This window comes from Lissotriton vulgaris, unplaced genomic scaffold (assembly GCF_964263255.1).
Source record: "Lissotriton vulgaris unplaced genomic scaffold, aLisVul1.2 SCAFFOLD_1389, whole genome shotgun sequence".
NCBI classification, from domain to species: Eukaryota; Metazoa; Chordata; class Amphibia; order Caudata; family Salamandridae; genus Lissotriton; species Lissotriton vulgaris.
This window is the reverse complement of record NW_028240620.1, coordinates 114,294-127,455: the sequence shown is the minus strand read 5'-3', so window position 1 is coordinate 127,455 and position 13,162 is coordinate 114,294. Positions and strand designations below refer to the sequence as shown.

The window sequence follows — 13,162 nt, the reverse complement described above, 5'->3', positions numbered from 1 at the left end:
AATTTGCTGAAAGCATTGTCAGTGTAAGTTGTCTTTTGGTAGGAACCAGAAAATGAGAAAGCACTAACCCCACTCCCGCACCATCTTATACCATACATTTTAGGCAGTCACCTTGCCTTGTGAAATTGCACACTTACTTTGTCTAGACTAACTTTACCTTATGACCTGCCTGGGTAGGACCTGGCATTGGAAATGCACATGTTCCTCCTGCAAAAAGTTGCCTCTTGGACCCCAAATCATCAAGCTAATTGCATTCTTTCAAACTCTCACCTTCCCAGTGGCGCTTGCATGCTGTCCTTTGGTAACAGCTTGGCTCCATCCTCAAGTTCTGTGTCCCATGGCACAGCTGTTCAAGTCCCCAACTATGGTGCCAGCCTTTTCACCATTGTTCCTGTACAACACCGAAGTTCCTCACATCACCAACAAGCATTGGAATAGCCAACAGGTCTCGTCTTTGGGACCTTATAAGTGTTTAGCCATGCAACAATTGATGTTGTTGCACCAAGGATATTGTGCTGGATAACAAACACTTATAAGGTCGCAAAGGTGAGACCTATTGGCTATGCCAATGCTTATTTCTTATGGTCTGCTGGGGAGCATAAGACATGAGGGATCCAGTTATGTTTTATGAAGCCTATGTCTTCTTCTGAGAGTTTGGTTTCTTGTAGGAGGATGATGTCCCCTTTGGTTTTCGCTCGGTATTTCCTGCGCTTCACTGGATGGTTGAGGCCTTTAACGTTCAGAGATACAATATTAAGGTTCTCTGCTACGGCTCTATTCTGCATCATGTAGGTGTTTGCTGTCGCTAATTACTGGGCGCAAGTATAGGGGCAAGCCTCTCCTGATGGTGACCCAACTCCATTGCCAGCTAAGTCGGTCTGCCTTACAATACCTATCATTCAGGAGAGACAAAATGTTATAAAGCCTTCACAGGTGGTATACTGTCAGAATCAAGGTTGCAGCTTCCTCTGACCCATTGGCTTGGATGTTAAGTTTGCCAATTGGACATTAGCATTATCTGCATTACTGTGTCTGTGCTGACTACTTGTCTCAATTGTTCCTACTGCTGATATCATAGGCACACTCATCATCCTACCTGCGCTCCTACCTGGGCTTTAACTGTATCTATGTGCTAATATTGACAAGCGCAGTCCCTGGGATCTTTATCGACCTTGCAGCCTTAGAGATATAGCTTATTGAGAGTAAGCCTGCCCTTAATCATCGCGTCACCTAGCCATCTCAACCACCTCTTGACTAGAAATGGCGGACAAAGAAGAGCAGATCCTCCTACAAGAAAGTGAAACCAGAACCAACCATCTAAGAATCACCGATAAAAGCCAGACCGGACCTAAATAGCACAATGGACATGATATTAAAAAAATTAGCAGAAGTCCATGACCTGGCAAAATCAACTAAACAAAACACTGATGCAATGCAACTAGAACTAACCGCAATCCGCGCCGATCTGAACACTATGAACACGAAAATTGATGAAGCGGAACAACGAATAAGCGATGCTGAAGACACGGCCTCCCAGGCCACCAAAGAGATCAAACACCTCCTCAACATCACCAGTGAGCTCAAGAAACAGAACGTAGAATTAGAAGACTGAAATAGAAGAGGGAACATACGTATTTTCGGTATTCTGGAAGGGTCAGAGTCTGATGCAGGATCATGCGTAGCCTTCTTTGAAGCTTGGATACCAATGATAACGGGGATAAACTTCCAGCAGGGCCTGGAACTGGACAGAGCCCATAGAATCCCATCCTTCAACCCTCTAAATAGATAAGGCTCTTGCCCCATGATCTGCAAACCGCTCTGCTACCAACACACAAAAGCCATCTTAAACTACGCCAGGAAAAATCATCACGTCACCTGGGAAGGCCGATGGATTACCTTTACACAGGATTACTCCAAAGACACAGTTGACACAAGGAAAGGATTCCTACAACTTTGGGACATTCTGAGGAAGAAGAACATTCAATTCTTTTTTGCAGGACCCATGAAATTCAGAATAGTAGAGAATGGAAAACCAAGCATCTTTACAAACCCCCAAGACCTCGCACGTCACCTGAAAGACAACCCTGCCCAAGAGATGGACCTTTCTGGCGGCTCCTCAAACAAGCGTAAAACTTGATATCCTTTACTTTGTATTCTTTGTCACAGAACACTTACACCATTACTTTGCTTTTGCAAAAATGTCATCCAAAGAAGCCCTGCATGATGCACTTCTATACAGTTAGACACATTCAGTGTTGTAAGGGTGGTAAGACCTGTTATTTTTCAAACCCTATGTTAAACCGCGACTCTTGCATCTAGAGTTTAGTTTTTGCTCCTGAATTAGCGGTGCCAACACACTGTTATCATTGTCACTTATCACTGGAATTCCAATTCCCAACGTTCAATGTTCGTAAGAAGTGCTACGGCACTTTCTGTTACTCAATTTATATGTACTTAAGGTTTATATGCTTGGGGTTTAAGGTGTAAGCATTGAGGACTAAGAATACTTAATGATGGTCCTGGTTAGACCTGACCAGGCCAGAATAGCCAAAACTAGTCCTCGTGGATCTCTGGGACCAAACACTCTGGTCCTGTGATCGGGGTCGATCAGCAGCCCTAGTTTTTGTTGTTTTTGCCTGAAGTGCTCACCCCCCTGTCTGCTAAAGTTGGGTTTATGAGAGAGAGTTTACTGTTCACTCGCCAGCCGCCTACAGGGGCTGCTGGAGAGGGTCTAGAATAGGTTTGGTTTGCAGGTATGATGAGGGATGGCTGACCTTTCCCATGGAGCGGCGCTGTTAGCAGATAAATGTACACACTCTCGCTAGCAGCGCTAACAGTGGCACATAGGGCTTGGCATCACCACCATCGTTCCTTTGTAAATCGTACATGTTTCGATTACTTTCATCACAAACCTTGATTTCCAAACCTGTACTGAATATACTCAGCCAGCTGCCCATCTGGACATGGGAGGAGGAGGCCTGATCCAGTCACAGGACAGGTAGCCAAGTTGATAGTCTTTATTTAGTTGAATATCATTGGTTCACAAAGCCTTCCATACCAAAAGTGCCATTGTGGATGGAACTCTGGCTCTGAAGATGTGCTATGCTCTTTCTAGCATTTTATAGTAACTAAAGGTTTCATTTCCAAGTTCTGAAAGTGACCTCGTCCTGGTCTACCGGACATTGACCTAGTATGCTAGGCAGTATCTCAAACTAGCTTTATAGGCTTATCGGCTAGCACCTGTTTTAAAGAGAACCAGGGGCAGAAAAAGGTTTACGCAATCAAAAGAACAAAATACAATCAATTTCATATCACCATTTTTTGTGTCAAATGTTTTGGTTCTCTAAAATTTCCAAATGACTCAGCCTCACTAGTAATTATATTCAATTTATGAATATTTCAATATGGTGTCCTGGCTTTAGAAATACTGGAGTGAATATGTGCACAAAATGAGGACATTTTAACACAATTCCATACACAGATTTGGGCTGAATAAACTGGGTGATGACAGCGATCCTTGTGCCAATCATCCACACTCGAGCTCATTAGGTAAAAAAGACAATCATCAGTACAGACTACTTACTTATCCCTATCTAGGCTCAGTCCAGGAGGGCTTTCAGTTCCATTATAGTCAATTATACATTTAAAGTTAGGCTTTCATAGGACTATGGAATTATTATTCCCCAGAGGAACCCTCAGAATTCCCTTTTACAAGTTACAAACGACAACAGTTCAAGCAGGTGTTGCTCAGTAACACCAGCAGAGGGTTCCATAGATTGCTTTTGCCGGAACTTTAGCACTGTATGTTCTTACAGGGGCTTTAAGGAACAGCCTTCCTTCCATACTAAGAAAAAGCTTAAAACACTCGGTTAGTCCTGGACATAGGAAGACCGACATCCTGGATATGATTGTGGCATAAAGATTTCAACAAAAAGCTAACACTCACATAAGCTTAGCTTTATTACTGTTCCCCCTTCGAAGGTGCTCACAGCTTTCTAAGAAACTCTTTGTACTCGACTCCTTTATTCCACGTCCATCACAGATACGGTAGTCTAGATATAACACAATCTAACACCCAGTATATAAAGTTGCACTAAATAAGACCCTTAAAAAAAGTCTCTTTGGAATATGACAAATCTTTGTCTACATCCCTCTTGTAGCTGAATACTTACAAGTACTGAATATTTTATGGAATTTTTATGAATTATTAACAAGGGGAGTGTTAAGCCACAGACATTTTTTTACTTTCCTAAGAAATTATAAATTGGTTGGACAAAAATGACTGAATTAAAAGAAGTGAAGCCCAGGTCTTTGTATCACAAGTAGCACTTCTCTCTGCATCAACACAAGAGAGCTAGTCCCATCTCAAAGAAACCTTGTCAGTCACGTGAACGTCGAAAGCAGAGCCATTCTGAGAGCAGTCACACTGCTGAGACAGGACCCCCTCTAATACCACCTGCGCTAGACTCCCTGCTGACAGCAGTCAAGCTGTCGAGACAGGACCCCCTTTCTAATGCCACCTGTGCCAGACACCTTCTGACAGCAATCACACTGTCGAGACAGGACCTCCTTCTAATGCCACCTCTGCCATACCACCTGCTGACAGCAGTCACACTTTCGAGACAGGACCCCCTTGTAATGCCAACCCTGCCAGACTCCCTGCTGACAGCAGTCACACTGTTGAGACAGGACCCCCTTGTAATGCCACCTGTGCCCGACTCCCTGCTGACAGCAGTCACACTGTCAAGACAGGACCCCCTTCTAATGCCTCCTGTGACAGACACCTGCTGAGGGCAGTCACACTTTCGAGATAGGAACCCCTTCTAATGCCTCCTGTGCCAGACACCTGCTGAGGGCAGTCACACTTTCGAGACAGGACCCCCTTCTAATGCCTCCTGTGCCTGACACCTGCTGAGGACAGTCACACTGTCGAGACAGGAACCCCTTCTAACGCTACCTCTGCCAGACTCCTTGCTGACAGCAGTCACACTGTCGAGACAGGACCCCCTTCTAATGCCTCCTGTGCCAGACTCTCTGCTGACAGCAGTCACACTGTTGAGACAGGACCGCCCCTCTAATGCAACCCCTGCCATACTCTCTGCTGAGGGCAGTCACACTTTCGAGACAGGACCCCCTTCTAATGCTACATCTGCCAGACTCCCTGCTGGCAGCACAAATTATTTTGAATTTAGGGGCTCAATATAATTTGTTTACAATCAGCAGTAAAATACCAAAATCCAAAGAATTGTTTTATTCCATTACATATCTTAAAAACGTGCCTTTCTTTTTAATATGTAAAACTTAGTCATTATTGTGTACATTTTATAGCATCGTGATTGGTTCTACCTTTATGTTATTTTTGTGCAATCAATCTTTTTATTTCTTTTGTGGAACAATCATGTCAAAATTCGGCTACATTAGCCATCAAAAAATCGTCGTCCAAGAATGTAAAATGGTGATTTTGCCAAACTATCACACAGTCAGTGTCAACTATCAGTGACTTTTATAAATGATTCCTCACTCTCCTGAAGAGAAGCCGCCTGCTCACCCTGCCCATCACACAGCATGCAGGCTGGAGACTTTCATTGATAATCTGTATTTGCTGAACAGACACTGTGTGCTCGGCCTGGCTATAACACAGCTGCAGATCTCAGACCTTCATTATTGATCCTGCACTCTTCTGAGGTGTGCTCGGCCTGGATATCACCCAACTGCAGCTCTGTGAGCTTCATTATTGATCCTGCACTCTTCTGAAGTGTGCTCGGCCTGGATATCACCCAACTACAGCTCTGTGAGCTTCATTATTGATCCTGCACTCTTTTTAAGTGTGCTCGCCTGGCTTTCACTCAGCTGCAGCTCTGTGACCTTCATTATTGATCCTGCACTCTTCTGAAGTGTGCTCGGCCTGGATATCATACAGCTGCAGATCTCAGACCTTCATTATTGATCCTGCTCTCTTCTGAAGTGTGCTCTGCCTGGCGATCACACAGCTGCAGCTCTGTGACCTTCATTATTGATCCTGCACTCTTCTGAAGTGTGCTCAGCCTGGCAATCACACAGCTGCGGCTCTGTGACCTTCATTATTGATCCTGCTCTCTTCTGAAGTGTGCTTGGCCTGGCGATCACACAGCAGCAGCTCTGTGAGTTTCATTATTGATCCTGCACTCTTCTGAAGTGTGCTTGGCCTGGCTATCACACAGCTGCAGCTCTGGGACCTTCATTATTGATGCTGCACTCTTCTGAAGTGAAGTACTCGGCCTGGCTGTCTCACAGCTGCAGCTCTGTGACCTTCATTATTGATCCTGCGCTCTTCTGAAGTGGGCTCGGCCTGGATATCACCCAACTGCAGCTCTGTGAGCTTCATTATTGATCCTGCTCTCTTCTGAAGTGTTCTCAGCCTGGCTATCACACAGCTGCAGCTCTGTGAGCTTCATTATTGATCCTGCACTCTTCTGAAGTGTGCTCGCCTGGCTATCACCCAGCTGCAGCTCTGTGACCTTCATTATTGATCCTGCACTCTTCTGAAGTGTTCTCAGCCTGGCTATCACCCAGCTGCAGCTCTGTGACCTTCATTATTGATCCTGCACTCTTCTGAAGTGTGCTCGCCTGGCTATCACACAGCTGCAGCTCTGTGACCTTCATTATTGATCCTGCACTCTTCTAAAGTGAAGTACTCAGCCTAGCTATCACACAACTGCAGCTCTGCGACCGTCATTATTGATCCTGCTCTCTTCTGACGTGTGCTCGGCCTGGCTATCACTCAGCTGCAGCTCTGTGACATTCATTATAGATCCTACACTCTTCTGAAGTGTGCTCGGCCTGGCTATCACACAGCTGCAGCTCTGCGACCTTCATTATCGATCCTGCTCTCTTCTGAAGTGTTCTCAGCCTGGCTATCACCCAACTGCAGCTCTGTGAGCTTCATTATTGATCCTGCACTCTTCTGAAGTGTGCTCACCCTGGCTATCACACAGCTGCAGCTCTGCCACCTTCATTATTGGTCCTGCACTCTTCTTAAGTGTGCTCGGCATGGCTATCACACAGCTGCAGCTCTGTGAGCTTCATTATTGATCCTGCACTCTTCTGAAGTGTGAGCGGCCTGGCTATCACACAGCTGTAGCTCTGTCACCTTTATTAATGATCCTGCACTTTTCTGAAGTGTGCTTGGCCCGGCTATCACCCAACTGCAGCTCTGTGACCCTCATTATTGATCCTGCTCTCTTCTGAAGTGTGCTCGGCCTGGCTATCACATGGCTGCAGCAGCTCTGAGACCTTCATTATTGATCCTGCTCTCTTCTGAAGTGTTCTCGGCCTGGCTATCACACAGCTGCAGCTCTGTGACCTTCATTATTGATCCTGCTCTCTTCTGGAGTGTGCTCGGCCTTGCTACCTCAAAGCTGCAGATCTGCGACCGTCATTATTGATCCTGCTCTCTTCTGAAGTGTGCTCGGCCTGGCTATCACTCAGCTGCAGCTCTGTGAGCTTCATTATTGATCCTGCTCTCTTCTGAAGTGTGCTCGGCCTGGCTATCACACAGCTGCAGCTCCGATACCTTCATTATTGATCCTGCATTCTTATGAAGTGTGCACGGCCTGGTGATCACACAGCTGCAGCTCTGTGACCTTTATTATTGATCCTGCACTTTTCTGAAGTGTGGTCGGCCTGCCTATCAAACAGCTGCAGCTCTGCGACCTTCATTATTGATCCTGCACTCTTCTGGAGTGAAGTACTCAGCCTAGCTATCACAAAGCTGCAGCTCTGCGACCTTCAGTGTTGATCCTGCACTCTTCTGAATCAGCCTTGAACTCAGCCTGGCTATCACAGAGCTGCAGCTCTGAGACCTTTATTATTGATCCTGCACTCTTCTGAAGTGTGCTCGGCCTGGCTATCACAGAGCTGCAGCTCTGAGACCTTCATTATTGATTCTGCACTCTTCTGGAGTGTGTTCGGCCTGACTATCACACAGCTGCAGCTCTGTGACCTTCATTATTGATCCTGCACTCTTCTGAAGTGTGCTCGGCCTGGCTGTCACACAGCTGCAGCTCTGTGACCTTCGTTACTGATCCTGCACTCTTCTGAAGTGTGCTCTGCCTGGCTGTCACACAGTTGTAGCTCTGCGACCTTCATTATTGATCCTGGACTCTTCTGAAGAGAGGCTGACGTCTTTGTAGCTCTGAAAGTTGACGAAAGATCTTCACACATTTACTGCAATGACATGGCTTTTCCCGTGTGTGTTCGCTGATCAGTACTTAATATTGAATATTCATAAAACCTACTTCAACATTCACTGCACTTGAATGATTCCTGTGCGTGATTTCTGATGCCGTTTTTGACCTGATATATATATATATATATATATATATCCATTGCCACATTCCTTGCCCTTGATCCTTGATGGTTTTCCAGTGTGTATTCGCTGATATTTTCTTAATATTGATGATTCACTAAAACTACTTCTACATTCTCTGCAATGGTATGGTTTTTCCCCTGTGTGTGTTCTCTGATGGTACTTTCGGTCTGATAATCGACTAAAGCTCTTCAGGCATTCAATGCACTTGAATGGTTTTTCCCCGGTGTGCGTTTGCTGATGAATCCTTAATGTTGAAGATTCACTAAAACTACTTCAAGATTCACTGAACTTGAATGATTTTCCCCTGTATGCGTTCTCTGATGCTGCTTTATGTCTGATAATCAAAGAAACCTCTTCATACATTCACTGCACTGGTATGGTTTTTCCCCGGTGTGTGTTTTCTGATGCTGTTTTAGGTATGATGATTGACAAAAGCTCTTCACACATTCACTGCACTTGAATGGTTTTTCCCCTCAGTGTGTTCGCTGATGAATCCTTAATGTTGAAGATTCACTAAAACTACTTTCACATTCACTGCACTGGAATGGTTTTCCCCCTGTGTGTATTCGCTGATGCCGTTTTAGGCTTGATAAATATATAAAGCTCTTCCCACATCCATTGCACTTGAATGGGTTTTCCCCAGTGTGTGTTCTCTGATGCTGTTTGAGGTGTGATAATTGAATAAACCTCTTCTCACATTCGCTGCACTAGTATGGTTTTTCCCCGGTGTGTGTTTTCTGATGCTGTTTTAGGTGTGATGATCGACAAAAACTCTTCACACATTCACTGCACTTAAATGGTTTTTCCCCTGTGTGTGTTCGCTGATGATTCCTTAATGTTGCAGAAGTCCTAAAACTACTTCCACATTCACTGCACTGGAATGGTTTTTCCCCTGTGTGTGTTCGCTGATGAATCCTTAATGTTGTAGATCGACTAAAGCTACTTTCACATTCACTGCACTTGAATGGTTTTTCCCCTGTGTGTGTTCGCTGATGAATCCTTAATGTTGAAGATGCACTAAAACTACTTTCACATTCACTGCACTGGAATGGTTTTCCCCCTGTGTGTGTTCTCTGATGCTGTTTTAGGCTTGATAAATATATAAAGCTCTTCCCACATTCTTTGCAATTGAATGGTTTTTCCCCTGTGTGTGTTCGCAGATGTTGCCTTAATGTTGATGAATCACTAAACCTTCTTCCACATTCACTGCACTGGAATAGTTTTTCTCCAGTGTGTGTTCTCTGATGACGTTTTAGGTTTGATAAATATATAAAGCTCTTCCCACATCCATTGCACTTGAATGGGTTTTCCCCAGTGTGTGTTCTCTGATGCTGTTTGAGGTGTGATAATTGAATAAACCTCTTCTCACATTCGCTGCACTGGTATGGTTTTTCCCCGGTGTGTGTTTTCTGATGCTGTTTTAGGTGTGATGATCGACAAAAACTCTTCACACATTCACTGCACTTAAATGGTTTTTCCCCTGTGTGTGTTCGCTGATGATTCCTTAATGTTGCAGAAGTCCTAAAACTACTTCCACATTCACTGCACTGGAATGGTTTTTCCCCTGTGTGTGTTCGCTGATGAATCCTTAATGTTGTAGATCGACTAAAGCTACTTTCACATTCACTGCACTTGAATGGTTTTTCCCCTGTGTGTGTTCGCTGATGAATCCTTAATGTTGAAGATTCACTAAAACTACTTTCACATTCACTGCACTGGAATGGTTTTCCCCCGTGTGTATTCGCTGATGCCGTTTTAGGCTTGATAAATATATAAAGCTCTTCCCACATCCATTGCACTTGAATGGGTTTTCCCCAGTGTGTGTTCTCTGATGCTGTTTGAGGTGTGATAATTGAATAAACCTCTTCTCACATTCGCTGCACTGGTATGGTTTTTCCCCGGTGTGTGTTTTCTGATGCTGTTTTAGGTGTGATGATCGACAAAAACTCTTCACACATTCACTGCACTTAAATGGTTTTTCCCCTGTGTGTGTTCGCTGATGATTCCTTAATGTTGCAGAAGAACTAAAACTACTTCCACATTCACTGCACTGGAATGGTTTTTCCCCTGTGTGTGTTCGCTGATGAATCCTTAATGTTGTAGATCGACTAAAGCTACTTTCACATTCACTGCACTTGAATGGTTTTTCCCCTGTGTGTGTTCGCTGATGAATCCTTAATGTTGAAGATGCACTAAAACTACTTTCACATTCACTGCACTGGAATGGTTTTCCCCCTGTGTGTGTTCTCTGATGCTGTTTTAGGCTTGATAAATATATAAAGCTCTTCCCACATTCTTTGCAATTGAATGGTTTTTCCCCTGTGTGTGTTCGCAGATGTTGCCTTAATGTTGATGAATCACTAAACCTTCTTCCACATTCACTGCACTGGAATAGTTTTTCTCCAGTGTGTGTTCTCTGATGACGTTTTAGGTTTGATAAATATATAAAGCTCTTCCCACATCCATTGCACTTGAATGGGTTTTCCCCAGTGTGTGTTCTCTGATGCTGTTTGAGGTGTGATAATTGAATAAACCTCTTCTCACATTCGCTGCACTGGTATAGTTTTTCCCCGGTGTGTGTTTTCTGATGCTGTTTTAGGTGTGATGATCGACAAAAACTCTTCACACATTCACTGCACTTAAATGGTTTTTCCCCTGTGTGTGTTCGCTGATGATTCCTTAATGTTGCAGAAGTCCTAAAACTACTTCCACATTCACTGCACTGGAATGGTTTTTCCCCTGTGTGTGTTCGCTGATGAATCCTTAATGTTGTAGATCGACTAAAGCTACTTTCACATTCACTGCACTTGAATGGTTTTTCCCCTGTGTGTGTTCGCTGATGAATCCTTAATGTTGAAGATGCACTAAAACTACTTTCACATTCACTGCACTGGAATGGTTTTCCCCCTGTGTGTGTTCTCTGATGCTGTTTTAGGCTTGATAAATATATAAAGCTCTTCCCACATTCTTTGCAATTGAATGGTTTTTCCCCTGTGTGTGTTCGCAGATGTTTCCTTACTGTTGATGAATCACTAAACCTTCTTCCACATTCACTGCACTGGAATGGTTTTTCCCCAGTGTGAGTTCTCTGGTGACATTTTAGGCTTGATAAATATATAAAACTCTTCCCACATCCATTGCACTTGAATGAGTTTTCCCCAGTGTGTGTTCTCTGATGCTTTTTTAGGTCTGATAATCCAATAAACCTCTTCTCACATTCACTGCACTGGTATGGTTTTTCCCCGGTGTGTGTTTTCTGATGCTGTTTTAGGTGTGATGATTGACAAAAGCTCTTCACACATTCACTACACTTAAATGGTTTTTCCCCTGTGTGTGTTCGCTGATGATTTCTTAATGTTGACACATCACTAAAACTACTTCCACATTCACTGCACTGGTATGGTTTTTCTCCTGTGTGTGTTCGCTGATGAATCCTTAATGTTGAAGATTGACTAAAACTACTTCCACATTCACTGCACTGGAATGGCTTTTCCCCTGTGTGTGTTCGCTGATGATTCCTTAATGTTGAAGATTGACTAAAACTACTTCCACATTCACTGCACTGGAATGGTTTGCCCCCGGTGTGTGTTCTCTGATGCAGTTTTAGTCCTGATAAATATATAAAGCTCCTCCCACATTCATTGCAATTGAATGGTTTTTCCCCTGTGTGTGTTCGCAGATGTTTCCTTAATGTTGAAGATTGACTAAAACTTTTTTCACATTCACTGCACTGGAATGGTTTTTCCCCAGTGTGTGTTCGCTGATGCTGTTTTAGGTGTGATAATCGATTAAACCTCTTCACACATTCAGTGCAATTATATGATTTTTCTCCTGTGTGTGTTCTCAGATGGTATTTTAGGTCTGATAATCGACTAAAGCTCTTCAAACATTCACTGCACTTGAATGGTTTTTCTCCTGTGTGTGTTCGCTGATGATTCCGTAATGTTGACGAATCACTAAAACTACTTCCACATTCACTGCAATGATATGGTTTTTCGCCAGTGTGTGTTCCCTAATGCCATTTTAGGTTTGCTGATTGACTAAAGCTCTTCCCACATTCATTGCACTTGAATGGTTTTTCCCCTGTGTGTGTTCGCTGATGATTCCTTAATGTTGAAGAGTATTTAAAACAACTTCCACATTCACTGCAATGGTATGGTTTTTGCCCTGTGTGTGTTTGCTGATGTGTCTGGAGACCTGATAGCTGGCTAAAGCTCTTCATAGATTCAGTGCAATGATATGGTTTTTCCCCTGTGTGTGTTCGTTGATGTCTTTGTAGGCCTGATAACTGAATAAAGCTCTTTACACATTCAGTGCATTTGAATAGTTTTTTCCCTGTGTGTGTTTGCTGATGGGGTTTTAATATTGAAGACAAACTAAAGCCCTCACTGCATGTGTCTGAGACTTCTCTCTTGGTTAGCGTCTCTGGGTCTGGTATATATTTGTTTACATCCATAGACTGTACTTCCTGAAGGGCCAACATGACTGATAAAGCACTTGTGTTATTCTTGCAGTCTTTGTATGTATCATATTTTGCACATTTGCTTTCTGATTAAAGAATAAAGTGCAATGGTCACCAATTACTTCCCAATCTCATAACGTGTGTAAGGCTTCTTCGTGGGCGATTGTGTCTTCAGACTGGATAATGGTTCTGCACGCATGCGGGTAAAGATCCATCGTCCTTCTGGTCGGGGCACACTGGGACAGTGCTCTGTATTTTAGACATCAAAACCCCTATTTCTTTTAACCCTCAGTTGTCTTACTCCACTCCGTTGCGCTTTTCAATGGTTGCTGTGGATTGGTTTGAAAGAG

At 43.8% G+C, this 13,162-nt stretch overlaps 2 pseudogenes; both read right to left on the bottom strand.

Annotated features, from left to right (window-relative positions):
• Window positions 1-3,226: 3,226 nt before the first annotated feature.
• Window positions 3,227-10,308, bottom strand: LOC147672934 (uncharacterized; annotated as a pseudogene).
• Window positions 10,309-10,560: 252 nt separating this feature from the next.
• Window positions 10,561-12,833, bottom strand: LOC147672933 (uncharacterized; annotated as a pseudogene).
• Between the last annotated feature and the right edge of the window lie 329 nt (window positions 12,834-13,162).